The following is a 26,359-nucleotide window of genomic DNA, read 5'->3' on the forward strand; positions in this document are numbered from 1 at the left end:
GTGGTTGGTCCAGCTCCTGCGGCAGCCATTTTGCGGCTATGCCCACCATGCTGTGTCAGAATTCTGAATGTGCCCACAGGCTCAGGAAGGCAGGGGAATCCCGGCTTTTACCCCAAAATTCTTGTACGCCTCTAAGGTTCTACTCGACTCAAATCTGTTTTGCCGCAGACCAGCTGCCCTCTGAAATTAACTCCGTTTGAGACTTCATTCTTTTTAAAAACTGAAGGATGCTTATCTGTTTTGGTTATGACATTCTTCATTCCTCTGTTCTTGGATCAGAACCCAGCTATATTAAAAAGAGGCACCGCCCGTCGGTTGTGAACTCGATAGTAGCGTTTGGAATTCTCTGTTATCTTTTGACGTGTCCTTTTCTGTTAGTCTCTGATTAAGAGAGAATGTTCTAAAAATGCTTCGTCAAACCCACCTTTCACCTTGCCAGAATGTACTAAGGAGTTACTGAGCTATGTTGGAGTTATCCCCATACATTTATTTTATACGTATATAGTGGAAATCAACCAGAATATGAATATCAGAATATGGTCACTATAATGTTGACAAGAGAACAGGGGAGAAGTAATATAATTGAGCCAAAAGTATGTTCGTTTCATTGTGTTGCTTTGATCCCAAGGAAATTCCAGGGAATTGCTCTGTCTACCATTTCTGCAGCTAGATTCACCTTTGCCAGTGATGATAGCCTCCAGGTGGGACTTGGGGATCTCTCCAGGGGGTCTGAGGGTCTCTGGAGAGCCAGTTTGGTGTAGTAAGTGCGTGGACTCTTATCTGGGAGAACCAGGTTTGATTCCCCATTCCTCCACTTGCAGCGGCTGGAATGGCCTTGGGTCAGTCATAGCTCTCGTAAGAGTTGTCCTTGAAAGGGCAGCTTCTGGGAGAGCCCTCTCAGCCCCACCTACCTCACAGGGTGTCTGTTGTGGGGGAGGAAGGTAAAGGAGATTGTGAGCCGCTCTGAGACTCTGAGATTCAGAGTATAGGGCAGGATATAAATCCAATTTCTCCTCCTCCTCCTCCACTTGCACCTGCTGGAATGGCCTTGGGTCAGCCATAGCTCTGGCAGAGGTTGTCCTTGAAAGGGCAGCTGCTGGGAGAGTCCTCTCAGCCCCACCCACCTCACAGGGTGTCTGTTGTGAAAGAGGAAGATAAAAGAGATTGTGAGCCGCTCCGAGTCTCTGAGATTTTATTTATTTATTTATTTATTTATTTATTTATTTATTTGGGATTTATATCCCGCCCTTCCCACGAATGGCTCAGGGCGGCTTCCAACAATTAGTCAAACTTAAAAGTAAACAATTTCAAATATAAAACAGTTAAATAATTTAAGCAGTTAAAACATTAAAACAGAGTAATTCAATTTCCTATAAACAGATGGCTGGCCAGTTTCCTCAAGTTATTATCCTAGCTAAATGTAGGCTAGGTATAGGCTAGCCGGAAGAGGATCGTCTTACAGGCCCTGCGGAACTGCGCTAGGTCCCGCAGGGCCCTCACCTCTTCAGAGAGAAGGGTGCGGTATAAATCTGCAATTCTTCTTCTTCTATTTCCTTGGAAAAAAATGAATGCTTGGAAGGTTTCACTCTATGGCATTGTACCTTGCAGAAATCCCTTCCTAGGCCTCACCCCCAAGATATCCAGATATTCCCTAACCCAGAATTGGTAGCCTTAGTTGCCAAATCTCCAGGTAGGCCTGGAGATCTCCCAGAATTACTTATCACTCCAGAGATCAGTTCCCTTGGAGAAAATGGATGCTTTGGAGGGTGGACTTTCTGGCATTATACCCCACTGAGGTCCATGTTCTCCCCTGGCTCCACCCCCAAATCTCCAGGAGTTTCCCAGTCTGGAGTTGGCAACTATAACCTGTGCTAAGGAATCACGGCCAAAGAAAATCCCAGCAAAAAGAGAATTCGTGGGGAAAATAAAAGATTGCTATTTATATGTTGAACGTCAACAATGACAGTGAATTAGACAAACTGGTGTACCATGTTAATTTGTGGAACAACTATTGTAAGATGATGAAGAAGAAGAAGACTGCAGATTTATACCCCGCCCTTCTCTCTGAATCAGAGTCTCAGAGCGGCTCACCATCTCCTTTCCCTTCCTCCCCCCACAACAGACACCCTGTGAGGTGAGTGGGACTGAGAGAGCTCTCACAGCAGCTGCCCTTTCAAGGACAACCTCTGCCAGAGCTATGGCTGACCCAAGGCCATGCTAGCAGGTGCAAGCAGAGGAGTGGGAATCAAACCCGGTTCTCCCAGATAAGAGTCTGCACACTTAACCATTGCATCAAACTGGCTCTCTAGAAGAAGATATTGGATTTATATCCCACCATTCACTCTGAATCTCAGAGCAGTCACAATCTCCTCTACCTTACCCCTCCACAACAGACACCCTGTGAGGTGAGTGGGGCTGAGAGGGCTCTCACAGCAGCTGCCCTTTCAAGGACAACCTCTGCCAGAGCTATGGCTGACCCAAGGCCATGCTAGCAGCCGTAAGTGGAGGAGTGGGGAATCAAACCCGGTTCTCCCAGATAAGAGAGCCATGGCTGAGCCAAGGTCATTCCAGCAGCTGCAAGTGGAGGAGTGGGGAATCAAACCCGGTTCTCCCAGATAAGAGAGCCATGGCTGAGCCAAGGTCATTCCAGCAGCTGCAAGTGGAGGGGTGGGGAATCAAACCTGGTTCTCCCAGATAAGAGTCCGCACACTTAACCACTACACCAAACTTTCATACTTTTCTTGTCATTCTTGTAAATAAATGACATTCTTGTACATTTTCTTGTCATTCTTGTAAATTCAGAATTGGTCATAATAAAAATTTAAAAGTTCAACCTATCCCATCGCTAGGAAAAATAATTGTTTCAGAATGTCAAGATCCCTGACAGCAAGAGAGGGATTGGGGGGGTATATTTGCTTCCAGACGCTCTCGAGCTCCAAGTGCTGCTGGAAGAGGTGAGCATGAAGAAATCAGGATGCTCATGTGTGTGTGTGTGTGACTTGCTCAAGTTGCAATGCATTGCCAGGACAAATCTGCCTCTGTTCTGTTGTGATCTCTCTCTCTCTCCTGTTTTGGTTGGCATCTGATCCAGCTACTGTCACCAGATCCACGTTTTCCTAAGGAAGAAGGGAGGTGAAAGGAATGTGCCGCTGCAATGATTAATTCTAGAGCTGCCAGGTTTGGGGAGGGGGAGTTAGCAGAGGGCAAAGTTTGGGGAAGAAGATGATGATATTGGATTTATACCTCAGAAGAAGGAGGAGGAGAAGAAGACTGCAGATTTATACCCTGCCCTTCTCTCTGAACCAGAGACTCAGAGTGACTTACAATCTCCTTTATCTTCCTCCACCACAACAGACACCCTGTGAGGTGGGTGGGGCTGAAAGAGCTCTGAAGAAGAAGACTGCAGATTTATACCCCGCCCTTCTCTATGAACCAGAGACTCAGAGTGGCTTACAATCTCCTTTATCTTCCTCCCCCACAACAGACACCCTGTGAAGTAGGCGGGGCTGAGAGAGTTCTGATAGAAGCTGTCCTTTCAAGGACAACTCCTGTGAGAGCTCTGGCTGACCCAAGGCCATTCCAGCAGGTGCAAGAGGAGGAGTGGGGGAATCAAACCCGGTTCTCCCAGATAAGAGTCCGTGCACGTCACCACTACACCAAACTGGCTCTCTAGGTTTCCAAGAAAGGCTTACAGAGATTGGTTTTCCCCTGGAGGAAATAGCTGCTTTGGAGGGTTGACTCTGTGCCATTGTGCCCCCCTGAGGTCCCTGTCCCTGCCCCCCCCAGCTCTATCCCCAAACCTCCAGGAGCTTCCCAACATGGAAATTGGAAACCTCCTCCCTCATCCCCCACTGGTGGCCCAGGAAGACCCGGCAATCCTACAAATGACGCACTTTCCATCTGCTGCTAGTAGGGTTGCCAAATCCAATTCAAGAAATATCTGGGGACTTCAGGGGGTGGAGCCTGGAGACTTTGGAGGTGGAGCCAGGAGCAAGGCTGTGACAAGCACCATTGAACTCCAAAGGGAGTTCCGGCCATCACATTGAAAGGGACCACTGCACACCTTTTCAATGCCTTCCCTCCATTGGAAATAATGAAGGAGAGGGGCACCTTCTTTGGGGGCTCATAGAATTGGACCCCCTGGTCCAATCTTTTTGAATACTGGGGGCTGTTTTATGGAGAGGTACTACATGCTATGCTGCAAATTTTTGGGGAGAAGATATAGGAGATTGTGAGTCACTCTGAGTCTCTGGTTCAGAGAGAAGGGTGGGGTATAAATCCAATATCAGTATAAATCTGCAGTCTTCTCTTCCTCCTCCTTCTTCTGAACATAAGAACCTAAGAGAAGCCATGTTGGATCAGGCCAATGACCCATCCAGTGCAACACTCTGTGTCACATAAGAACATAAGAGAAGCCCTGTTGGATCAGGCCAGTGGCCCATCCAGTCCAACACTCTGAGTCACATAAGAACATAAGAGAAGCCCTGTTGGGTCAGGCCAGTGGCCCATCCAGTCCAGCGCTCTGTGTCACATAAGAACATAAGAAAAGCCATGTTGGATCAGGCCAGTGGCCCCTCCAGTCCAACACTCTGTGTCACATAAGAACATAAGAGAAGCCATGTTGGACCAGGCCACTGGCCCCTCCAGTCCAATACTCTGTATCACATAAGAACATAAGAGAAGCCCTGTTGGATCAGGCCAGTGGCCCCTCCAGTCCAACACTCTGTATCACATAAGAACATAAGAGAAGCCCTGTTGGATCAGGCCAGTGGCCCCTCCAGTCCAACACTCTGTGTCACATAAGAACATCAGAGAAGCCCTGTTGGATCAGGCCAGTGGCCCCTCCAGTCCAACACTCTGTGTCACATAAGAACATCAGAGAAGCCCTGTTGGATCAGGCCAATGGCCCATCCAGTCCAACACTCTGCATCACATAAGAACATAAGAGAAGCCCTGTTGGATCAGGCCAGTGGCCCCTCCAGTCCAACACTCTGTGTCACATAAGAACATCAGAGAAGCCCTGTTGGATCAGGCCAGTGGCCCCTCCAGTCCAACACTCTGTGTCACATAAGAACATCAGAGAAGCCCTGTTGGATCAGGCCAGTGGCCCCTCCAGTCCAACACTCTGTGTCACATAAGAACATCAGAGAAGCCCTGTTGGATCAGGCCAGTGGCCCCTCCAGTCCAACACTCTGTGTCACATAAGAACATCAGAGAAGCCCTGTTGGATCAGGCCAGTGGCCCCTCCAGTCCAACACTCTGTGTCACATAAGAACATCAGAGAAGCCCTGTTGGATCAGGCCAGTGGCCCCTCCAGTCCAACACTCTGTGTCACATAAGAACATGTGGAGGGACGGTGGCTCAGTGGTAGAGCATCTGCTTGGGAAGCAGAAGGTCCCAGGTTCAATCCCTGGCATCTCCAAAAAAGGGTCCAGGCAAACAGGTGTGAAAAACCTCCGCTTGAGACCCTGGAGAGCCGCTGCCAGTCTGAGAAGACAATACTGACTTTGATGGACCGTGGGTCTGATTCAGTATAAGGCAGCTTCATATGTTTATATGTTTAACATCAGAGAAGCCCTGTTGGATCAGGCCAATGGCCCATCCAGTCCAACACTCTGTGTCACATAAGAACATAAGAGAAGCCATGTTGGATCAGGCCAATGGCCCATCCAGTCCAACACTCTGTGTCACATAAGAACATAAGAGAAGCCATGCTGGATCAGGCCAGTAGCCCATCCAGTCCAACATTCTGTGTCACATAAGAACATAACAGAAGCCCTGTTAGATCAGGCCAGTGGTCCATCCAGTCCAACACTCTGTGTCACATAAGAACATAACAGAAGCCATGTTGGATCAGGCCAATGGCCCATCCAGTGCAACACTCTGTGTCACATAAGAACATAAGAGAAGCCATGCTGGATCATGCCAGTAGCCCATCCAGTCCAACATTCTGTGTCACATAAGAACATAACAGATCAGGCCAATGGCCCATCCAGTCCAACACTCTGTGTCACATAAGAACATAACAGAACATGATCAGACTTCCAAATATTGGATCAGGCCAATGGCCCATCCAGGCCAACATTCTGTGTCACATAAGAACATAACAGAAGCCCTGTTAGATCAGGCCAGTGGTCCATCCAGTCCAACACTCTGTGTCACATAAGTACATAACAGAAGCCGTGTTGGATCAGGCCAATGGCCCATCCAGTCCAACACTCTGTGTCACATAAGAACATAACAGAAGCCGTGTTGGATCAGGCCAATGACCCATCCAGTGCAACACTCTGTGTCACATAAGAACATAAGAGAAGCCATGCTGGATCAGGCCAGTAGCCCATCCAGTCCAACATTCTGTGTCACATAAGAACATAACAGAAGCCGTGTTGGATCAGGCCAATGGCCCATCCAGTCCAACACTCTGTGTCACATAAGAACATAACAGAACATGATCAGACTTCCAAACATTGGATCAGGCCAATGGCCCATCCAGTCCAACATTCTGTGTCACATAAGAACATAACAGAAGCCCTGTTAGATCAGGCCAATGGCCCATCCAGTCCAACATTCTGCGTCTCATAAGAACATAAAAGAACATGATCAGACTTCCAAACATTGGATCAGGCCAATGGCCCATCCAGTCCAACATTCTGCGTCACATAAGAACATAACAGAACATGATCAGACTTCCAAACATTGGATCAGGCCAATGGCCAATCCAGTCCAACACTCTGTGTCACATAAGAACATCAGAGAAGCCCTGTTGGATCAGGCCAATGGCCCCTCCAGTCCAACACTCTGTATCACACAGTGGCCAATACACACACACACACACACTGTGGCTAATAGCCATTGATGGACCTCTGCTCCATGTTTTTATCCAATCTCCTCTTGAAGCTGGCTATGCTTGTAGCTGCCACCACCACCTCCTGTGGCAGTGAATTCCACATGTTAATCACCCTTTGGGTGAAGAAGTAGTTCCTTTTATCCGTTTTAACCTGTCTGCTCAGCAATTTCATTGAATGCCCACGAGTTCTTGTATTGTGAGAAAGGGAGAAAAGTACTTCTTTCTCTACCTTCTCCATTCCATGCATAATCTTGTCAACCTCTATCATGTCACCTCACAGTCGACGTTTCTCCAAGCTAAAGAGCCCCAAACATTTCAGGCTTTCTTCATAGGGAAAGTGTTCCAGCCCTTTAATCATTCTAGTTGCCCTTTTCTGGACTTTCTCCAATGCTATAATATCCTTTTTGAGGTGCGGCGACCAGAACTGCACACAGTACTCCAAATGAGACCGCGCCATCGATTTATACAGGGGCATTATGATACTGGCTGATTTGTTTTCAGTTCCCAAGTCAAGGCAGCCAACCCTAAAGCTTGCGAGTGGAGAAGGGACTGCACCCTGCAGGGCTCTTCTGATGTTCTTCTCAGGGGAAGGCCTCAGCCTCTCTGCCCGGTTGTTGGCCCTCCGGAGGAACTGGCTGGCCACTGATTGAGACAGGAGGCTGGACTAGATGGACCCTCCCTGGTCTGATCCAGCAGGGCTCTTCTGATGTTCTTCTCAGGGGAAGGCCTCGGCCTCTCTGCCCTGTTGTTGGCCCTCCAGAGGAACTGGCTGGCCACTGATTGAGACAGGAGGCTGGACTAGATGGACCCTCCCTGGTCTGATCCAGCAGGGCTCTTCTGATGTTCTTCTCAGGGGAAGGCCTCGGCCTCTCTGCCCTGTTGTTGGCGCTCCAGAACTGGCTGGCCACTGTGTGAGACAGGAGGCTGGACTAAATGGACCCTCACTGGTCCGATCCAGCAGGGCTCTTCTGATGTTCTTCTCAGGGGAAGGCCTCGGCCTCTCTGCCCTGTTGCTGGCCCTCCAGAGGAACTGACTGGCCACTGTGTGAGACAGGAGACTGGACTAGATGGACCCTCCCTGGTCTGATCCAGCTGGACTCTTCTGATGTTTTTCTGAGGGGAAGGTCTCGGCCTCTCTGTCCTTTGGTTGGCCCTCCCGAGGAACTAGTTGGCCCCTGTGTGAGACAGGAGGCTGGACTAGATGGACCCTCACTGGTCTGATCCAGCAGGGCTCTTCTAATGTTCTTATGAAGGCCTCGGCCTCTCTGCCCTGTTGTTGTCCCTCCAGAGGACCTGGTTGGCCACTGTGTGAGGCAGGAGGCTGGACTAGATGGACCCTCACTGGTCTGATCCAGCAGGGCTCTTCTGATATTCTTCTCAGGGGAAGGACTCAGCCTCTCTGCCCTGTTGTTGGCCCTCCAGAGGAACTGGTTGGCCACTGTGTGAGGCAGGAGGCTGGACTAGATGGACCCTCCCTGGTCTGATCCAGCAGGGCTCTTCTGATGTTCTTATGAAGGCCTCGGCCTCTCTGCCTTGTTGTTGGCCCTCCAGAGGAACTGGTTGGCCACTGTGTGAGACAGGAGGCTGGACTAGATGGACCCTCCCTGGTCTGATCCAGCAGGGCTCTTCTGATGTTCTTATGAAGGCCTCGGCCTCTCTGCCTTGTTGTTGGCCCTCCAGAGGAACTGGTTGGCCACTGTGTGAGGCAGGAGGCTGGACTAGATGGACCCTCCCTGGTCTTATCCAGCAGGGCTCTTCTGGTGTTCTTATGAGTTACCGTGGGGAACTCACAGCTTCTGTATGGCTGCAAGAACCAGTGGAAGCCATGTGTTAAATGTATTGCGTCGATTGTTCTTGCTGCCACATTATCAATGGCCTGAGCAATACAGTAACTCCGGCTTATTTCTTTTTCTGTGAGGAAGCTTTGAAAATGTCATTTCTTGTTGGAATTGCGGATGGCTTTGCTTTTGAGTAACAACTTTTCTCCCTCAATTTCTTCCCACTGCTCACGCTTACACCATGATCGTTGTATTGTATTACAAAATGCTTGCTTTGTTATATAGGTTGAATGGCTGGTACTTTGAAATCATCAGAAACATCTTCAGTTCTTTGACCAATATGGTGTCTGACAATGACGCACATTTCATCTTTGAAATTGTGGCTGTCTCCCGCGTTTTGGTGCCATCGCACAGCATTTGGCGCCAGATTTTCTTACGTCTTTCCTTTCTTGCTTTGCGAGGGGATGTGATACCCAACATGAGGCTTTTAGTTCATTTTTGGGTACCATCAAACGCAGCACAGCTCTCTGACGCTTCTCAAGCTGGTTGATCTTCTGTTGTTTTTCCAGCTAGAGGGATTTGTTTCCAAGCCTCTCAACATTGTGCAGTTTTTTTTGTGAATAATGTCTCACCATACAGGCACACACCAGCAGGCAACATTTTTCAAAACAAATAAGTCTTTACTTAATATAATGTCGATCAGACTTCCAAACATCCTCATGACTTGCGTTTGCTTTTATTTACTTTCTGCAGTTCCTCTTCTGTCATCAGGAGAGATGAGCAGCAATTCTGGAGGATTCTCAGGTCCCACCTGGAGGTTGGCATCCCTGTCTACGTCAGTCCTGCAGACACTTTTGACTCAAGCTGTTAAGCACCACAAATTGTTCGTGGAAACCAATTGGCAGCCTGTGCAACTGATGTAGCATCAGCCGGTTCTTCTCACGATGGGCATGATGTTCTGATGGGTACATTAGATGACTGCGGACTGGGCTCTTGGATAGTTTAGGAATTGGTGGGAGAACCTCACTCAAAGAGTAGCTGTCAATGGTGTGTCAGACTAACCTGATCTCTTTTTTTGAGAAAGTGACTACCTCTGCTTGGATCAGGGGAATGCTGTAGACATTGTTTATTTTGATTTCAGTAAGGCTTTTGATAAGGTTCCACATACTATCCTTGTTGACAAGTCGGTAAAATGTGGTTTCGATCCTGTTACTGTTAGATGGATCTGTAACTGATTGACAGATCACACCCAAGAGTGCTTGTGAATGGTTCCTCATCCTCTTGGAGAGGAGTGACAAGCGGAGTGCCTCAAGGATCTGTCCTGGGATCTGTTTTTGTTCAATATCTTTATAAATGATTGAATGAAGGAATAGAGGGGATGCTTATTAAATTTGTTGATGATACTAAATTGGGAGGGGTTGGAAATACAATAGAAGACAGAAACAGGATCCAGGATGATCTTGATAGGCTGGAAAACTGGGGCTAAAACCAATAAAATGAATTTTAACAGGGATAAATGTAAAGTTCTGCATTTAGGTAGGAGAAATCCCATGCATGGTTATAGTATGGGGGAGACTTCTCTTAGCAGTAGTCTGTGCGAAAAGGATCCCAGGGTCTTCGTGGATCATATGCTAAACATGAGTCAACAGTGTGATGTAGTGGCTAAAAAAGGCAAATGCAATTTTGGGCTGTATCAACAGAAGTATAGAGTCCAGATCACGTGAAGTGATGGTTTCGCTTTACTGTGCCCTGGTAAGACCTCAACCTGGAGTCTTGTGTTCAGTTTTGGGCACCACATTTTAAGAAGGATATAGGCAAGCTGGAACGGGTCCAGAGGAGGGCGACGAAGATGGTGAGGGGTCTGGAGACCAAGTCCTATGAGGAAAGGTTGAAGGAGCTGGGCATGTTTAGCCTGGAGAGGAGATGCCTGAGCTGCTCTGAGTGGAGGGTAGAATATAAATCCAATGTCATCTTCATCTTCTCCTTCTCCTTCTCCTTCTCCTTCTCCTTCTCCTTCTCCTTCTCCTTCTCCTTCTCCTTCTCCTTCTCCTTCTCCTTCTCCTTCTCCTTCTCCTTCTCCTCCTCCTCCTCCTCCTCCTCCTCCTCCTCCTCCTCCTCCTCCTCTTCTTCTTCTTCTTCTTCTTCTTCTTCTTCTTCTTCTTCTTCTTCTCCTCCTCCTCCTCCTCCTCCCCCCAGTGGAACAGGCTTCCTCAGGAGGTGATGAGCTCTCCTTCCTTGGAGGTTTTTCAACAGAGGCCATCTGACAGCAATGAAGCTCCTGTGAATTTAGGGGGAGGTGTTTTGTGATTTTCCTGCATTGTGCAGGGGGTTGGACTAGTTGACCCTGGAGGTCCCTTCCTACTCTAGGATTCTATGCTTCAACTGGGCTCCCCTCCCTTGGAGGTTTTCCAACAGAGGCTGGATGGCAATGAGGGTCCTGTGGATGGAGGGGGAGGGGCTTGTGAGTTCCCTGCATTGTGCAGGGGGTTGGACTAGATGACCCTGGAGGGATCTTCCAACTTTATGATTCTATGATTCTAACCCAAGGCTGGCAACCCTAAACAGCAAGCGCAACAATGCCAGGAAATGCAACATACACGTTAGCAGAATTGCTAAAAACTGTGAAGAAAAAAAAAATAAAAAATAAGAAATTGGGCCTTGAACATTCCAGGTATGCTGTGGGTTAACGATGTAACTGGATGCCAGCGGAGCGGAGCGTGCTTGGCTGCCAGTCGAGTACAGAGCCTGACGGGATGCCTGAATCCCTTTTGATCCTTGATAAGCATCCTTCAGCTGTGCCAGCTCAAACGCTGGCACTCCGGGAGGACAGCCTGGGCAGCCAGAGGCACCTTTCCATGCACAGGAAGGTGGGCTGCCAGAATGTGGGCAGCAGTGGCATGAGCAGGGCACTGGCAGAAGCCCCCGCTAATTGTTCAGCCTTGCAGATGACAACAGAGGGGGGAGAGCGAGAGCCTGAAGGACGGGTCCCTTTTGCTTCATCTGGGCATCTAACAGCTCCGATGGATTCAGAGCGCATTCCAGACAACGGGCTGCTTTTAAGACAGTTTCAGGGCAAGAAAGAAGTAGTAGCAGTGCCGGATTAAACCCTGCGGAGGCCGCTAGGCAGTCAAAATCTTGGAGGGGGGGGGCGGCTCACAAATTATCTCCGAGTTGAAGTATTGTGTTCAGTTTTGGGCACCACAATTTAAGAAGGATCTAGACAAGCTGGAAGGGGTCCAGAGGAGGGCGACGAAGATGGGGAGGGGTCTGGAGACCAAGTCCTATGAGGAAAGGTGGAAGGAGCTGGGGATGTTTAGCCTGGAGAGGAGGCGGCTGAGAGGTGATAGGATCACCATCTTCAAGTCCTTGAAGGGCTGTCCTATAGAGGATGGTGTGGAATTGTTTTCTGTGGCCCTGGAAGATAGGACCAGAACCAATAGGTTGAAATTAAATCAAAAGAGTTTCCGGCTCAACGTTAGGAAGAACTTCCTGACCGTTAGAGCGGTTCCTCAGTGGAACAGGCTTCCTCCTTGGGAGGTGGTGGGCTCTTCTTCCATGGAGGTTTTTAAACAGAGGCTACATGGCCATCTGACAGCAATGAGGATCCTGCGAATTGAGGGGGAGGTGTTTGTGAGTTTCCTGCATTGTGCAGGGGGTTGGACTAGATGACCCTAGAGGTCCCTTCCAACTCTATGATTCTATGAAGCGCCTGCCCCACCGTCCACAGCCCCTGCTGCAGCCTGCAAGCATAGAGCTGCCAAGTCCAATTCAAGAAATATCTGGGGACTTTGGAGGTGGAGCCAGGAGCAAAGGTGCGACAAGCATAATTGAATTCCAAAGGGAGTTCTGGCCATTGCATTGAAAGGGACGGCACACCTTTGAAATGCCTTCTTTCCATAGGAAATAATGAAGGAGAGCAGCACCCGCTTTTGGGGCCCATAGAATTGGCCCCCTTGGTCCAATCTTTTTGAAACTTGGAGGGTATTTTGGGGAGATGCAGTGGATGCTATACATCCCCCCCCCAAGCCTCAGATACCCACAGATCATTTCTCCATTACTTCCTACAGGAATTGGTCTCCACAGGGAATCATGGAGTGCCCAGCAGACATTTCCCTCCCCCCTCCCTGCTTTCTGATGACCCTGAAGCGGGGGGGACGGCCTCGAAACCCGGGGATCCCCTGCCCCCCCCCCCCGGGGATTATACGACACACTGCACCTTGTAGGTGTTCATTTAAACAAGCTGGCTACTTGGTAGGGTTGCCAAGTCCAATTCAAGAAATATCTGGGGACTTTGGGGGTGGAGCCAGGAGACATTAGGGGCGGAGCCAAGATCAAGGCTGTGACAAGCGTCATTGAACTCCAAAGGGAGTTCTGGCCGTCACGATTAAAGGGACGGCACACCTTGTTAATAGCACTTTCCCTATGAAGAAAGGTTGAAACGCTTGGGACACTTTAGCTTGGAGAAACGTCGACTGCGGGGTGACATGATAGAGGTTTACAAGATAATGCATGGGATGGAGAAAGTAGAGAAAGAAGTACTTTTCTCCCTTTCTCACAACACAAGAACTCGTGGGCATTCGATGAAATTGCTGAGCAGCCAGGTTAAAACGGATAAAAGGAAGTACTTCTTCACCCAAAGGGTGATTAACATGTGGAATTCACTGCCACAGGAGGTGGTGGCGGCCACAAGTATAGCCACCTTCAAGAAGGGTTTAGATAAAAATATGGAGCACAGGTCCATCAATGGCTATTAGCCACAGTGTATGTGTGTGTATAAAATTTTTTGCCACTGTGTGACACAGAGTGTTGGACTTGATGGGCCGTTGGCCTGATCCAACATGGCTTCTCTTATGTTCTTATGCCTTCCTTCCATAGGAAATAATGAAGGATAGGGGCACCTTCTTTAGGGGCTCATAGAATTGGACCCCCCTGGTCCAATCTTTTTGAAACTTGGGGAGTATTTCGGGGAGAGGCACTAGATGCTATGCTGAAAATTTGGTTCCTCTACCCCAAAAAACAGCCCCCCCCCCGAGCCCCAGATACCTGCGGATCAATTCTCCATGATTTTCTATGGGAATAAATCTCCATAGGGAATAATAGAGTTCCCAGCAGACATTTCCTTCCCCCACCTGGGGATTGGCAACCCTACAACTTGGCCTAATACTTAAGAGAAATCGCTAAGAGGATTATTGCAGCTTGAAGAAGCTCACACGAAACAAGGGTTCAATACGACCTTGTCCTTGGAAACTTGGATTTTTGGCTGCATCTTTTGACAAACATTAATCATCTGGAGTACTGCCCCAGGATTTCATAGAACGAGATGGAAAGTTTTACCACAGAATGAAAAGAAGGACCCTTGGTGCTAATGCTTCCTTTTCATTTAAGGACTAAGTTATGGTTGTTTTTGCAATTTATGACGGTGGCATTTGTATACGAGTGCGTTTATCTTTGTTGACTTTGTAGAATTTAAGAATAGAAGCTGGTTTTCACAGCGGGATTGGCAACCTTATTGCAAGCGCCTTCTCAAAAGCCCCTTTGAGAAAACTGTGGGGGGGAAGCGCAGAGAGGCAAACTTGGCTAAGGACGCCCCAGCAAGTTGGGCAAAGAGCAACTCAACTGCTGGCTGCAATTGCAGGCTGGGAGGGCTGCGGGGGGGGGGGGGGGACCAGGGAGAAAGGTCAGCCTGGGGCTGCTAAATGCAAGGGGCCCCACAGGCCAGTGGCTTCTTGGCCTAATTGTTAATGCAGCCCTGGGGGGGTAGGAGGGAAGAAGTTTCTTCCCTGCGTTTAAACCCTTCCCTGTCCAAAGAATCTGACACATCTCTGAGAGGAGTCTGTGAAGGGGGCGGGGGGGGAGGAATAACAGATGCCTTTCTGTGGTCTGACAAGGGCGCTGGAACGGATCCAGGTACAATCCGTCTCTGTCCCACAGGGAGACAGCAAAGCCACTGGGCCTCTTATACGTGCAACTGCCGGGATGCCAAATGGGTGGGAGGAGCCAGGATTGGGTTGCCAATCCCCAGGTGGGGGCAGGGGATCCCCTGGTTTGGAGGCCCTCCCCCCCCGCTTCAGGGTCTTCAGAAAGCAGGGGGGTGGGGGAGGGAAATGTCTGCTGGGCACTCCATTATTCCCTTTGGAGACCCATTTTCATAGAGTATAATGGAGAATGCATCTGTGGTTATCTGGGCCACTGGGGGGCTGTTTTTTGAGGTAGAAACACCAAATTTGCAGCATAGCCTCCAATGCCTCTCATCAAAACACCCAACAAGTTTCAAAAGGATTGGACCAGGGGGTCCGGTTCTATGAGCCCCCAAAGCAGGTGCCCATATCTTTCATTCTTTCCAGTGGAGGGAAGGCATTTAAAAAGGCGTGCGGTCCCTTTCATTGTGATGGTGAAGAGGGACCCCTGAATAATTAATGAATACCCCTATAATAATAAATGAAAATGTGCTCTTGCCTTTAAAAGCAAGAAGGATGTCTGATGCAACGTTTAAAGTAACTGTCAGAGGCCGCACAGCCCAAACGGGAGTGGATTGAAGGTTGTAAAAAGTAGATAACAAACAGACGTCTCTGAAGGAGCTCCTTGCTAAGCTGATGACGAAGATTGACAGAGGAGTGGGAAATTACAGGAAGGTGGGACATGTTGAGTAGATAAGCCGGGGGCGGGGGGGGGGCTTGCCTGCTTGTTTTGGGGGTGAATAAAAAGGGCTTGTAGGAGAATAACTTTAACTTAGTCATTTTGAAGGCTTATGCCGGCTAAGTTCTGCTTTGATGTCAGAGTAAAATCGTTTCATACCAAGCAATGTGTGGGGCTCCGTTAATTTCCTGCTACAATGGCCAGAACTCCCTTTGGAGTTCAATTCTGCTTGTCACACCCTTGCTCCTGGCTCCACCCCCAAAGCCGCCCTGAGTCCGCTTTGGTGGGGTAGGGGCGGATATAAATCAAAATAAATAAATAAAGTCTCCTGGCTCCACCCTTAAGGTCTCCTGGCTCCACCCCCAATGTCTCCTGCCTCCATCCCTAAAGTCTCCTGGCTCCACCCCCAAAGTCTCCTGGCTCCACCCCCAAAGCCGCCCTGAGCCCACTTCAGTGGGGTAGGGCGGGATATAAATCAAATGAAATAAACAAACAAATAAATAAAGTCTCCTGGCTCCACCCCCAATGTCTCCTGGCTCCACCCCCAGTGTCTCGTGGCTCCACCCAAAGTCTCCTGGCTCCACCCCAAAGTCTCCTGGCTCCACCCAATGTCTCCTGGCTCCACCCCCAAAGTCTCCTGGCTCCACCTCAAAGTCTCCTGTCTCCACCCCTCCAGTGTCTCCTGGCTCCACCCCAAAGTCTCCTGGCTCCACCCCAATGTCTCCTGGCTCCATCCCTAAAGTCTCCTGGCTCCACCCCCAATGTCTCCTGGCTCCACCCCCAGTGCCTCCTGGCTCCACCCCAAAGTCTCCTGGCTCCACCCCCAATGTCCTCAGAGATTTCTTCAACCCTATGAAGCCAGCAGAAACCTGGCAGTGCCCAGGGGCCGGAGCAAGGCTGCAAACTCTCTCTCGACACAGTTGAAAAGGACAAGAAGTGGGTTTGGAGCCAGCATGACGAATAAGAATGCCAAGCGAGGGCCTGGTTGCACCCACCACCCCCACTCTGCGAGCTCTTACCTGCAGCGCTCCACGAATTCTGAGGCATTTACAAGGCAAGGCTCTTGCCAAGCCCTTGGCCTCCAGGAAGCAGCCAGAGCCAGGAGAAATTCCTCCATAAATCCCCCCTTAACACCCGCTTCCCACAAGCATTTCCTGGCAATTGAGAGCCGCTTAGTCTAATGGGGCTGGGCCAAGCCAGGTGTCAATGGGGGAAGGGTTATAGAATCCTAGAGTTGGAAGGGACCTCCAGGGCCATCTAGTCCAACCCCCTGCACAGTGCAGGAAACCCACAAACACCTCCCCCTAAATTCACAGGATCCACATTGCTGTCAGATGGCCATCTAGCCTCTGTTGGAAAACCTCCAAGGAAGGAGAGCCCACCACCTCCCGAGGAAGTCTCTTCTACTGAGGAATCGCTCTAATGGTCAGGAAGTTCACAAGAACCATAGAATTGGAAGGGACCTCTAGGGTCATCTAGTCCAACCCCCTGCACAATGCAGGAAACTCACAAACACCTCCTCCTAAATTCACAGGATCTTCATCGCTGTCAGAGGGGCCATCTAGCCTCTGTTGAAAGACCTCCATGGCAGGAGAGCCCACCACCTCCCGAGGAAGCCTGTTCCACTGAGGAACCGCTCTAACGGTCATTAAGTTCTTCCTAACGTTGAGCCGGAAACTCTTTTGATTTAATTTCAGCCCATTGGTTCTGGTCCTACCTTCTGGGGCCACAGAAAACAATTCCACACCCTCCTCTATATGACAGCCCTTCAAGGACTTGAAGATGGTGATCCTATAACAAAGGGAGTTCTGGCCATCACCTTTAAAGGGACCACACACCTTTTAAAATGCCTTCCTTCCATAGGAAATAATGAAGGATAGGGGCACCTTCTTTTGGGGCTCATAGAATTGGACCCCCTGGTCCAATCTTTTTGAAACTTGGGGAGGGGTAATTTGGGGAGAGGCACAGGATGCTATACTGAAAATTTGGTGCCTGTATCTCAAAAAAACAGCCCCCCCCCAGAGCCCCAGATACCCACAGATCAATTCTTCGCTATTTCCTATGGGAACAAGTGTCCACAGGGAATAATGGAGTTCCCAGCAGACATTTCCCACCCCACCCCCCCGCTTTCTGATGACCCTGAAGGGATCTCCTGGCAATGTAGCCTGCCTGGGTTTGGCCACATAGAAGCCTGGGTGCCAACCTCCAGCCTGGAGTTCCCTTGGAATTACAAGTGACGTGGTCTCCAGACAAGAGATCAGTTCCCCTGGAGAAAATGGGGGATGGACAAAATGGCTGCTTTGGAGTGTGGAATCGATGGTATTATATCCTACTGGGGTCCCCTCCCCTCTTCAACTCCCCCTTCCCTAGACTTTACCCCTCCCATGTCTCCAGAAATTTTGCAGCCCATAAGTAAAAGAGATACAGTTAACTTCTGAATGGTTAACTTTGTACTGTCTAGTTTGTCCCTCAGAAAATAGGTAGGAAGTCAATGATGAGTAGTGGGACTTGGGATTGACAGACCAGAAAAACCCAAAGGGTTACCTTGGCCCCCCACCCCCCTCCTTTAACCTTTCTTCATAGGGAAAGTGTTCCAAACCTGTAATCATTCCAGTTGCCCTTTTCTGCACTTTTTCCAATGCTATAATATCCTTTTTGAGGTGCGGTGACCAGAATTGCACACAGTATTCCAAATGGGACCGCACCATCGAGTTATACAGGGGCATTATGATTCTGGCTGATTTTTTTTTCAATTCCCTTCCTAATAATTCCCAGCATGGCCTTTTTTATTGCAATTACACACTGTCTTGACATTTTCAGGGAGTTATCTACCACAACCCCAAGATCTCTCTCTTGGTCAGTCTCTGCCAGTTCACACACCAACAACTTGTATTTGTAGCTGGGATTCTTGGCCCCAATTTGCATTACCTTTGCACTTGGCCACATTGAACCGCATCTGCCACGTTGACGCCCACTCACCCAGCCTCAACTGATCCCTTTGGAGTGCCTCACAATCCTCTCTGGTTCTCACCACCCTGAACAATTTAGTGTCATCCGCAAACTTGGCCACTTCACTGCTCACTCCCAACTCTAAATCATTTATGAACAAGTTAAAGAGCATGGGACCCAGTACCGAGCCCTGTGGCACCCCACTGCTTACCGTCCTCCACTGCGAAGACTGCCCATTTATACTCACTCTCTGCTTCCTATTAATTAGCCAGTTTTTGATCCACAAGAGGACCTGTCCTTTTACTCCATGACGAGCTTACTAAGAAGCCTTTGATGAGGAACTTTATCAAAAGCTTTCTGGAAGTCAAGGTAAACAATATCTATCAGGTCTCCTTTGTCCACATGTTTGTTCACCCCCTCAAAGAAATGTAACAGGTTAGTGAGGCAAGATCTTCCCTTACAGAACCCATGCTGAGTCTTCCTCAATAACTCGTGTTCATCAGTGTGCCTATTCATTCTGTCCTTGATAATGGTTTCTACCATTGAGGTCAGACTGACTGGCCTGTAGTTACCCGGATCTCCTCTGGAACCCTTTTTAAAGATGGGGGTGACATTTGCTACCTTCCATTCCTCAGGAACGGAGGCAGATTTCAATGAAAGATTACATATTTTTGTCAGGAGATCCACAAGTTCAACTTTGAGTTCTTTCAGAACTCTTGGATGTATGCCATCCGGACCTGGTGACTTATTAGTTTTTAATTCGTCCATCAGTTGTAGGACCTCTTCTCTTGTCACCTCAATCTGGCTCAGGTCTTTCAACACCCCTTCCAATATACGTAAGTGGTTCTGGAGAAGGCAAACACTTCTCATCTTCCACAGTGAAGACGGAGGCAAAAAATTCATTTAGCTTCTCAGCCATTTCTCTATCCTCCTTCAGTAATCCTTTTACCCCCATGGTCATCCAAGGGCCCCACGGCCTCCCTGGCTGGTTTCCTGCTTTTATTGTTGGTCTTTATGTTTTTTGCAATATGCTCCTCATGGTCCCCTTTTTGCCTGCCTGATCACTGTCTTGCATTTGATTTGCTACAGTCTGTATTCCCTTTTATTACTATCACATGGAGTAGCTTTCCACCGCTTAAAGGATTCCTTCTTACCTTTTACAGCTTCCATTACTTTGTTTGTTAACCATGCAGGCCTTTTCTTATGCCTGTTTGTGCCTTTCCTAACTTGTGGTATGTATTTTATCTGAGCTTCTAGGATTATAGTTTTAAATAGCATCCAAGCTTCCCCAAGGGTTTTGACTGTATTTAGCTTTCCTTTCAGTTTCCTCTTCACATCTCAGAGAATTTACCCCTTTTAATGTTAAACGTGGTTGTGCTGGTCTTATGTGACACAGAGGGCGTTTTCGCACTTACCTTAAGCCGGAGCGACGTCCCTCTTCACCGCGCAGCGTCTGCACGGTTTTCGCACTAATTGCTGCGGAGCACCTGGAAGAGCCGCAAAGTCCCGCGGCTTTTGCGGCGCAAATGTAAACCGTTTTTTGGGACTTTGCGGCTCTTCCAGGTGCTCTGCAGCAATTAGTGCAAAAACTGTGCAGACGTTGCACGGTGAAGAGGGACGTCGCTCCGGCTTAAGGTAAGTGCCAAAACGCCCAGAGTGTTGGACTGGAGGGGCCACTGGCCTGATCCAACAGGGCTTCTCTTATGTTCTTATGTGACACAGAGTGTTGGACTGGATGGGCCACTGGCCTGATCCAACAGGGCTTCTCTTATGTTCTTATGTGACGCAGAGTGTTGGACTGGAGGGGCCACTGGCCTGATCCAACAGGGCTTCTCTTATGTTCTTATGTGACACAGAGTGTTGGACTGGATGGGCCACTGGCCTGATCCAACAGGGCTTCTCTTATGTTCTTATGTGACGCAGAGTGTTGGACTGGAGGGGCCACTGGCCTGATCCAACAGGGCTTCTCTTATGTTCTTATGTCATACCAGGAGATCTTCAGCCACCACCTTGCAACCCTTCTCAGAGCAGACAGTCTCTCCTAATTCCTCAACCTTGCCAGTTTGCAAGTGGGTGTTTGCGAAGTTGTCGGCTGCCACGCCCAGCAAGACTAATATGACCTGGATGGGCTTCAGAGGTGTCTTTGTAGAAGCCCGCTGGGTGGACACATTCCCTGGAGGGATGCTAGACTTGAGGGACAGGTGGAGGGGAAGCCACCTCGGCCCAGGAAACAATCGCCCCTCTGAGCACTCAGACTGGAGGTTCTTTGTGCGTGGAGCTCTGCCTCGTTTCAGGCTGGGTGGAGGCAGCTTCACTGCGGGACAGCGAGAGGGGAGAAGGCCTCCAAAGGACAGCTCATGTTTCTTAGGAAAAGGAACTCAGCAGCCTCATTGGGGAGTCTGCTGTCATCACAGGCTCGAAATCCTCGTGGCCGACTGAGCCGCAGTGGGCCAAGTCTAAATTTAGCCCTGGCTTCAGGAAGCAATAAAAAGGGCAGACGAAATGAAGATGTTCACAGCCGCGTTCCCACGAGACAATGTTCCCTCTGAGCTGCAGAGTCTTGTGAGGAAAAATTCTGCTTTGAGAGCTACTGGCCTGAAAGTGGTGAGCGGCTACATCCATTAGTGTGCTCTGGGGCTATTTTTTTTCCTGAGACAAAAAAGGTGTGAGCAAGAGGCTAAAAATCTGCAAAGCTAGCTGCTCACACTAACTCAGCTTAAGGGGAACAATGACAGGAGAGCCCTTTCTTGCTAGACTACAAAAGAACAGAGCTGAGTGCTACCCTTTCAAGGACAAAGTCTCAGAGCAGCCTACAATCTCCTTTCCCTTCCTCCCCCACAACAGACACCCTGTGAGGTAGATGAAGATATTGGATTTATATCCTGCCCTCCACTCCGAAGAGTCTCAGAGCGGCTCACAATCTCCTTTCCCTTCCTCCCCCACAACAGACACCCTGTGAGGTAGATGAAGATATTGGATTTATATCCCGCCCTCCACTCCGAAGAGTCTCAGAACGGCTCACAATCTCCTTTCCCTTCCTCCCCCACAACAGACACCCTGTGAGGTAGATAAAGATATTGGATTTATATCCCACCCTCCACCCCGAAGAGTCTCAGAGGGGCTCACAATCTCTTTTCCCTTCCTCCCCCACAACAGACACCCTGTGAGGTAGATGAAGATATTGGATTTATATCCCGCCCTCCACTCCGAAGAGTCTCAGAGGGGCTCACAATCTCTTTTCCCTTCCTCCCCCACAACAGACACCCTGTGAGGTAGATGAAGATATTGGATTTATATCCCACCCTCCACTCCGAAGAGTCTCAGAGGGGCTCACAATCTCTTTTCCCTTCCTCCCCCACAACAGACACCCTGTGAGGTAGATGAAGATATTGGATTTATATCCCGCCCTCCACTCCGAAGAGTCTCAGAGCGGCTCACAAGCTCCTTTACCTTCCTCCCCCACAAAAGATACCCTGTGAGGTAGATGAAGATACTGGATTTATATCCCGCCCTCCACTCCGAAGAGTCTCAGAGGGGGCTCACAATCTCCTTTCCCTTCCTCTCCCACAACAGACACCCTGTGAGGTAGATGAAGATATTGGATTTACATCCCGCCCTCCACTCCGAAGAGTCTCAGAGCGGCTCACAAGCTCCTTTACCTTCCTCCCCCACAAAAGATACCCTGTGAGGTAGATGAAGATACTGGATTTATATCCTGCCCTCCACTCCGAAGAGTCTCAGAGCGGCTCACAATCTCCTTTCCCTTCCTCCCCCACAACAGACACCCTGTGAGGTAGATGAAGATATTGGATTTACATCCCGCCCCTCCGCTCCGAAGCGTCTCAGAGCGGCTCACAAGCTCCTTTCACTGCCTCTCCCACAAAAGATACCCTGTGAGGTAGATGAAGATATTGGATTTATATCCCGCCCTCCGCTCCGAAGCGTCTCAGAGCGGCTCACAAGCTCCTTTCACTGCCTCTCCCACAAAAGATACCCTGTGAGGTAGATGAAGATATTGGATTTATATCCCGCCCTCCACTCCGAAGAGTCTCAGAACAGCTCACAATCTCCTTGCCCTTCCTCCCCCACTACAGACTCCCTGTGAGGTGGGTGGGGCTGAGAGGGCTCTCCCAGAAGCTGCTCTGTCAAGGACAGAGTCTCAGAGTGGCCTACAATCTCCTTCACCTTCCTCCCCCACAACAGACACCATGTGAGGTCGGTGGGACTGCAGAGGGCTCTCTCAGAAGCTGCCCTTTCAAGGACAGAGTCTCAGAGCCGCTCACAATCTTCTTTCCCTTCCTCCCCCACAACAGACACCCTGTGAGGTGGGTGGGGCTGAGAGGGCTCTCTCAGAAGCTGCCGTTTCAAGGACGGAGTCTCAGAGCAGCCTACAATCTCCTTTCCCTTCCTCCCCAACAACAGACACCCTGTGAGGTGGGTGGGGCTGCAGAGGGCTCTCCAAGCAGCTGCCCTTCCAAGGACAGAGTCTCAGAGTGGCCTACAATCTCCTTTCCCTTCCTCCCCCACAACAGACACCCTGTGAAGTAGGTTGCCAATCCCAAAGTGGGGGCAGGGGATTCCCCGGTTTGGAGGCCCTCCCCCCACTTCAGGGTCATCAGAAAGCAGCAGGAGGGGAGGGGAAATGTCTGCTGGGCACGCCATTATTCCCTATGGAGACCGATTCCCTCAGAGTACAACAGAGAACTGATCTGTGGGTATCTGGGGCTCTGGGGGAGCTGTTTTTTTTGGGATAGAGGCATCAAATTCACAGCATTACATCTAGTGCCTCTCCTCCAAATACCGTCCAAATTTCAAAAGGATTGGACCAGGGGGTCCAATGCTATGAGCTCCCAAAAAGATGCCCCCATCCTTCATTATTTCCAATGGAGGGAAGGCATTTAAAAAGAGGGTGGTCCCTTTAAATGTGATGGCCAGAACTCCCTTTGGAGTTCAAAAATGCTTGTCACACCCTGGCTTCAGGCTGCACCCCCAGTGTCTCCTGACCCCACCCCCAAAGTCCCCAGATATTTCTTGAATGGGACCTGGGGACTCTAATTCTGGGCCCATCGCACAATGAGGATTAGCACTTCAGGGTTGAGGAAATCGCTGGAGATTTGGGGCGTGGGGCCTGAGGAGAGTGAGATTTGGGGAGAGGAAGGACTTCAGTGGGGCACAGTGCCATACAGCCCACTTTCGAAACTGGCCATTTTTTCCAAGGGAACTGATTTCTGTTGCTGGTCATCCCAGGAGATATTTTAGCACAGGGGTGGCCAAACTTTCTTAAGGTAAGGGCTGCATAGAAGAAATGTCAGATGTTTGAGAGCCGCAGGGAAAGAAGGTAGGAAGGAAAATAGATGAGGGAGGGAGAGGTGGAAAGCAAGCAACTTTAACTTCAGATGACAATTCTGGTCACCGCCCCTCAAAAAGGATATTATAGCATTGGGAAAAGTGCAGAAAAGGGCAGCTAGAATGATTAAAGGTTTGGAACACTTTCCCTATGAAGAAAGGTTGAAACGCTTGGGGCCCTTTAGCTTGGAGAAACGTCGACTGCAGGGTGACATGATAGAGGTTGAAAAGATTATGCATGCGATGGAGAAAGTAGAGAAAGAAGTACTTTTCTCCCTTTCTCACAATATGTCAGGCTCTGTAACTTTACTGTGCTAAAAGCTATAAAATACTAACCTATGGACTCTTCATACTAACCCCAAAGCTTTTGTTGTACTTTAACTAGCCTGCATATCAAAGGGAGGTTGTCTGAAGTGTTAACCTTGCATAGAGTGTGAAAGGAGCAAAGGAATGTGTCCGTTAATAGATACCATGTCCGGCCAGCATCCTCCCTTAGGCAAAGAGATAAGGGGGAGCTCTCATGTGAAAGTTTGCACCTTCGGCCCCTTTTGTTATGAGAATAACTTTGTTTAGAAAATGATTTGATGTAGAATTCCATAAAATCCAGAGACCCCTAGTCTCTGGCATTAGTCGCAATCTATGTATCTTGCAATGAGTTTCTAATAAAGTATACATTGTCTTCAATGAATAATGGCCTTGAGTCTCCATTGCCTGACACAATACAAGAACTTGTGGGCATTCAATTAAATTTCTGAGCAGTCCGGTTAGAATGGACAAAAGGAAGTCCTTCTTCACCCAAAGGGGGATTAACATGTGGAATTCACTGCCACGGGAGGTGGTGGCGGCTACAAGCATAGCCAGCTTCAAGAGGGGATTGGATAAAAATATGGAGCAGAGATCCATCAGTGGCTATTAGCCACAGCATATTATTGGAACTGTCTGGGGCAGTGATGCTCTGTATTCCTGGTGCTTGGAAGAAGAAGAAATTGGATTCATATTCCGCCCTCCACTCAGAGTGGCTCACAATCTCCTTTATCTTCCTCCCCCACAACAAACACCCTGTGAAGTGGGTGGGACTGAGAGGACTCTCACAGCAACTGCCTTTTCAAGGACAACCTCTGCCAGAGCTATGGCTGACCCAAGGCCATTCCAGCATGTGCAAGTGGAGGAGTTGGGAATCAAACCCGGTTCTCCCAGATAAGAGTCCGCACACTTAACCACTACACCAAACTGGCTCTACATCAAGCTGGCTTGGGGAAGGGGGGCAAAGTGGAAGGGCTTCTAGCCCCACTTGTAAACCTTCTGATGGCACTTGGGGGGTTTTTGGCCACTGTGTGACACAGAGTGTTGGACTGGATGGGCCATTGGCCTGATCCAACAGGGCTTCTCTTATGTTCTTATGTGACACAGAGTGTTGGACTGGATGGGCCATTGGTCTGATCCAACATGGCTTCTCTTATGTTCTTATGTGACACAGAGTGTTGGACTGGAGGGGCCACTGGCCTGATCCAACAGGACTACTCTTATGTGACACAGAGTGTTGGACTGGAGGGGCCACTGGCCTGATCCAACAGGACTACTCTTATGTGACACAGAGTGTTGGACTGGATGGGCCATTGGCCTGATCCAACATAGCTTCTCTTATGTTCTTTGTGACACAGAGTGTTGGACTGGAGGGGCCACTGGCCTGATCCCACAGGGCTTCTCTTATGTTCTTATGTGACACAGAGTGCTGGACTGGAGGGGCCACTGGCCTGATCCCACAGGGCTTCTCTTATGTTCTTATGTGACACAGAGTGTTGGACTGGAGGGGCCATTGGCCTGATCCAACAGGGCTTCTCTCATGTTCTTATGTGACACAGAGTGTTGGACTGGAGGGGCCACTGGCCTGATCCAACAGGACTACTCTTATGTGACACAGAGTGTTGGACTGGATGGGCCATTGGGCTCATCCAACATAGCTTCTCTTATGTTCTTATGTGACACAGAGTGTTGGACTGGATGGGCCATTGGGCTCATCCAACATAGCTTCTCTTATGTTCTTATGTGACACAGAGTGTTGGACTGGATGGGCCACTGGCCTGATCCAACAGGACTTCTCTTATGTCCTTATGTTCTTATGATGCAGTCTGTAAGCTGCCAGCTGGCTTGGCTTGGAGAAGTGATTTAAAGAGACAAATGCCTTCTCCAAGCTGGCCAACGAGGCACTGGGGCTTGGAGAGGCACACAGTATTTGTGAAAGAGCCATACGTGGCTTCTGAGACTCAGTTTGGCCACCCCTGTTATAGAATCTCTTGCCCAAGGAAGGACTGAGGGTCAGGAGATGAGCACCTGCCTGGCTTGCAGAAGGTCCCAGGTTCAATCCTTGGCACCTACATCTAAAAGAACCAGGTAGTTGGTGATGGGAAAGACCTGAGACCCTGGAGAGCCACTGCCGGTCTGAGTAGACAAGACTGACCTTGGCAGATCTTGGTAGATCATGTGCTCGTTTAGAAACTGTGGGTTGCGGCTCTATCGGGAAAGATATTATTAGGCTGTGTTGCCTAGAGCTGTCCATAAATCGGAGCTGCAACCCCGAGGAGACTATAATCTGCCTTTCTCCAGGGAAGAGATCAAAGTTGCCTTGCACGGAGAAGAAAGGAGGGCTAGAAATAGTTTAATGAATAAACTAATAAATAACCAGGGTGGGAGAGGCCGGGAGAGAAGATTGTTGGTGCTGGAATGAGCAACTCAGAGTGCCAAGAAGTGGTGGGCACCACATAACACTAAGTATGTATAGGCAGGGTTGCCAAGTCCAATTCAA

The sequence above is a fragment of the Heteronotia binoei genome, chromosome 2, assembly GCF_032191835.1.
Source record: "Heteronotia binoei isolate CCM8104 ecotype False Entrance Well chromosome 2, APGP_CSIRO_Hbin_v1, whole genome shotgun sequence".
Lineage (NCBI taxonomy): Eukaryota > Metazoa > Chordata > Lepidosauria > Squamata > Gekkonidae > Heteronotia > Heteronotia binoei.